At 38.5% G+C, this 4,344-nt stretch overlaps 1 long non-coding RNA gene across 1 annotated transcript; it reads left to right on the forward strand.

Annotated features, from left to right (window-relative positions):
• Positions 1-913: 913 nt before the first annotated feature.
• LOC119413524 lies at positions 914-3,447 on the forward strand. Its single transcript, XR_005186963.1, has 4 exons — positions 914-968; positions 1,076-1,126; positions 3,104-3,227; positions 3,348-3,447. It is a non-coding gene; the product is annotated as an uncharacterized LOC119413524 (long non-coding RNA).
• Positions 3,448-4,344: the final 897 nt, after the last annotated feature.

Below are 4,344 nucleotides of genomic sequence, written 5' to 3' on the forward strand. Positions count from 1 at the left end.
CTCACATCAACTGCACCAACAGCTGTAAGTGTGCAAACTTTAACTTTATATTGTCGTCGCTCGCCGCTGTGAGCTGGGCGACAGTGTTGTTGCGTCTGTCTGTGACTGCATGTGTGCATGTTTCTTTTTTTCGTCTGTTGATTTGCAAAAAACAACTCAAGAACTCGTGACTTAATTTGTAAAGAATCTAATTATTAGATGTGCAACGCAAGTAGTGAACCTGGTTAAAGATGGCCGCCCAAGCTAATCAGCCTTAGCAAACTGAAAAATGCCTGTAAGTCTGTCAGTTTGACAAATATAGAGCTGAAATATTATGTGGCAGTAGATGAGAGTCATCCGCACCAAATACTTAAAGTGCCGACAGATCATGTGGAATTATGCATAATGTTATTTAAAATTATTATAATAGTTATTATATCTCCATCATTTCTCAACATAAAATTATCTTAAAATAGTGGCATAAAAAGCAACGAGTGAATGCTAGGCTTTTAATTTGAAAAGTAAGCAGACAAATTGTTATGTATATAAAGCTACGTGCCACATGGACTAGTGAGGTTTTATTCCTAAATGCAGCCACCCTGTTAAAATGGTGTGAGAAATGACCTGATATAACCTGATATGAGGAAAAAGAGGCTTTTGCCTGGATGAGCATAAACACATCGTTTCTCATTGTGGCGTTGTTTTCTTTTGTCTGCAAACAGGAAGAAGAATGCTGAGAACACATGTGAAGCAATAATAAACATTTTCTATTGAAGATTTTCTGAATTAAAGGAACAAGTATAGGGTTTTTAATAAGTAAGGATGTGTTGTCTCCTCAGAGAGCCACTGAAGCAAATCTGCCTGTCGTCAACGGACATCCAGAGGTGGCCCAGCGCTCCCAGAACCAGGACACCATACCCGTGCTGGACTTCCTCAAGACACTGTCCAACGGGACAATTCCTCACAACACTGCCAACAACCTCACACAGGTCTTGGAGCACTTTAAAGTTTCAAAACCCAATTCACACACAGACACAATGCCCACCCACGTGCATATGATGCAACGGTTCCACGATGTCCGTTTTCTTCCATCCAGGCTTTTCTCAAAAGTGTGGAAGAAGTCCTGTCCTCTCCTGGACTGCCAGAGGTAAATGAGTTCACACTGTTGCTGTGGAATGTCCAAACATGACACAATATAGCATATGCCATTTGACTTGAAGCCAGGGCGATGAGGCACTCGGTGCACTTCTTAAACGTTGCATATTTGGGGTAAGAGTGGAGCCTAAAACAGTAACAGTAAATGGCAGTATGCCCGCACATTATTACCGTCTGTAATCGAACAGAGTGCTGCTGAGCGCATTCTCCAGGACTTAAAGAGTTTTACAACACAACGCCTTCAAAGTGAACTGGCAACTTGCTGTCCTATACACTCTCCCTGCTCAAATCGCCATGCGCTCATGCTTAAATGTTTTTGTGGTTTCATTGCACTGAGTGCTCAGAAAATGCATGTTTTGTTTTACAAGGTCAAATTAAAACACATGTTCCTGTCATCCATGACGAGTATGTACAGTGTGCATTGCACAGTGAAGCCAGACAAGTCGCAGGCCAGGTTTAAAGGAATATTTACATGTAAACTACAGTAAATTAATCATCTGTCTTTCTCGTCGTTTTATGCTGATTCAGAATTCACTCGTTTTCCTGTATTTTCTCTCACTCTGCAATTTTAAAAATTTCTGCAAACTGAGATTTTTTTCCCATTTTTTTTTTCATCAAAGCATTTAACTCAGTCAGGAGAAGATTGCTATGACTTTTTGGTTTTATCATTACATTATCCAACAATTTTCAGTCAGGTCATCTGGACAGTTTATTTTTTTTGTGCTGAAACGTTTCACCTTCCATCCAGAAGGCTTCATCAGTCAAGGAAACACAAAACTGATTCTTCCCCCAATAGCTTACTCCAAAGTGGTTATGTCATGTTGGTGCTAAGATGGTCTCTTTGGCATGACTGTCGACGAGGAATACATTTGCCAAAGACACCATCTTAGCACCAACATAACTGGTTTGTTCCACTTTGGAGTAAGCTGTTGGGGGAAGAATCAGTGTTGTGTTGTGTGTTTCCTTGACTGATGAAGCCTTCTGGGTGGAAGGTGAAACGTTTCAGCACAAAAAATAGAAACTGTCCAGATGACCTGACTGAAAATTGTTGGATTGTATACCTGGATTATTGAGCATGGACTTTGTTGCTCATTACATTATCTTTACACTTTTTAAAACATATTTACCTTTATTTAGAAACGTTTTCTCCATAACAGTGCATTGTCTTTTTATTGTTTTAAAAAACGTTATTTCCTTGAAATCTGCTTCAGCATGCGTTTCATCTTCTTATGCTACTTTTAGGATTCGGCAAACATTATGCAACGCTTAGCTTTTAGCTAGTTATTTGCTAATTTTAACTTTCACCTAACTTTTTTGCTCCTTTAGCATTAGCCAACTTTTTGCTACTTTTAGCTTCTAGCTAGCCTTTTTATACTTCCATTTTGCTTTGTGACACTTATAAAATTTTATCTAGCCTTTTGTGACTTTTAGCTAACAGCTGGTTTTATTTAGTCAGCCTTTGCTACTTTTAGTTCCTAGCTAGCTTTTTGATAATTTCAGTTAGCTTTTTGTTAATTTTCACTTTTTTCCCCTCATTTTTCTTTGAGATAGTTTTTGCTACTTTCACCCAAACTAGCATTATTTTTATTTTAGCTTTTAGCTAGTGTTCTGCTTCCTATAGCTTTAACAACTCAGTTTCAGCTTCTTCATCAAACTTCTGCTGTCCTTCAGCAATCGGCATTCACACTGACATTTTGCAAAGAATAAAACGTAAAAGAGTAAGTCAAATATCTAGTTTTGTTTTTTTCTTTTGAAAAACAAGCTGTCTAATTTAAATTGTCTTCTTTAGACAAGCTGTGAACCTGAAATACATTTTTCATGTAAAATTAGTTGGAAGTTGTGTGTCTAATTTTCCACAAATTAAGTTTTTATTTGAAAAAAGAGCCGACAAGAAATGCCTGGAACATGATTATAGGTGTGTATGAAAAGCCGCTGACAGTGAACATTTTCTGGATGTGTCGTTGGGCAGCAGTCCACCCCGGTGGTCAGCAGTTTGATCGAGACAGTGGACAGGGTGATGGACCATATGGTGACAAACATGGAGCCCACCTCGAGCGCCCTCTTTTCCCTGGGTGGAGCATCTTCAGTCGCAGGTCAGAAATGAGTCAGTTCAGTGCTCTTCCTCAGTCAGTGGGTTATATTTTCCACCCTTCACCTTTATTTGTTTCTCAGTTTGTTTTCCTCAACAGCTCTTCATTTTCTTACACCAACAGATTACTCTCTGATGAAATTCTCACAGAACTTCAATTTGCCAAATTACCGTTTCCCCACACAAGGGAGGAGCTACATCTCTGTGCCTGGGGAGGCGTTTGCAATGCAGAGTAAGTGTCTGTACACCTTTTATTACAGAACAGCAGAACGAGAGGCAGCCGTCTATTTATTGTTCTTAAATAGTTATGTCGTCATTTCTGACAAATGTGAGTTTCTCAGTTAATTTACATTTACATTATTCTACTGCAACTTACGTGATGTTCCTCAAGGCTCCATCCTTGGCCCTATCCTGTTTTCATGATGCATTGTCCTGTTTTCATGATACATTTTACTTTCAGGATCCATTTTTAAGACAGTATATCTTGTTCTACTGTTTTGCAGATGATATTCTAATTTTTTTTTTATCAACTATAACAACTGTGAAACATTTATTGACTTTAAAGTAAATTGTTCTCAACTTTTCAGAGTTTTTTTTTTATTTATTGTGATGCTCAATGGGTAACATGAGGAACAGCCTCAGACCTCCACAGAGAGTTAAGTAAATGTTAGATAAAGGAAGAAAATATCAAGAACGTTTGGAATATTGGATTGAACTGCATAAAGATTTATCTAATATGGAACCGGCTGGGTGTGGATTGGAAACCCTCTGTATTTTTCTCTGGAGTATCCTTGTTGAAAAGGAGGAACATGTAAACAACCAGAAAAAAGTTTAATTAAATGAAAGTGATGAAATGGGACAAGAAGGAAAATGAAAAGGGGTCATGGCAAGGTTCATGTCCAGAGCATGGGACAAACTGTGCTGAAATGGTGAGGTAAACATTTGTGCTTCTTGTTACAGGTTGTACAAAATGCTGTTGCTCCTCTTTTACTAGGAACAAGAAAAAATGAGCAGATTAACACCAGCATTGGTTTCACTCCATAGGCTACCTGTCTGGTAGAAGCTTGACTTTAAGATGAGATTGTTATCTTGCATGTCCTGCCCATCTTACTTTGGAGAAT

Source organism: Nematolebias whitei, chromosome 8 (assembly GCF_014905685.2).
Source record: "Nematolebias whitei isolate Nwh7 chromosome 8, NemWhi1, whole genome shotgun sequence".
Taxonomy (NCBI): Eukaryota; Metazoa; Chordata; class Actinopteri; order Cyprinodontiformes; family Rivulidae; genus Nematolebias; species Nematolebias whitei.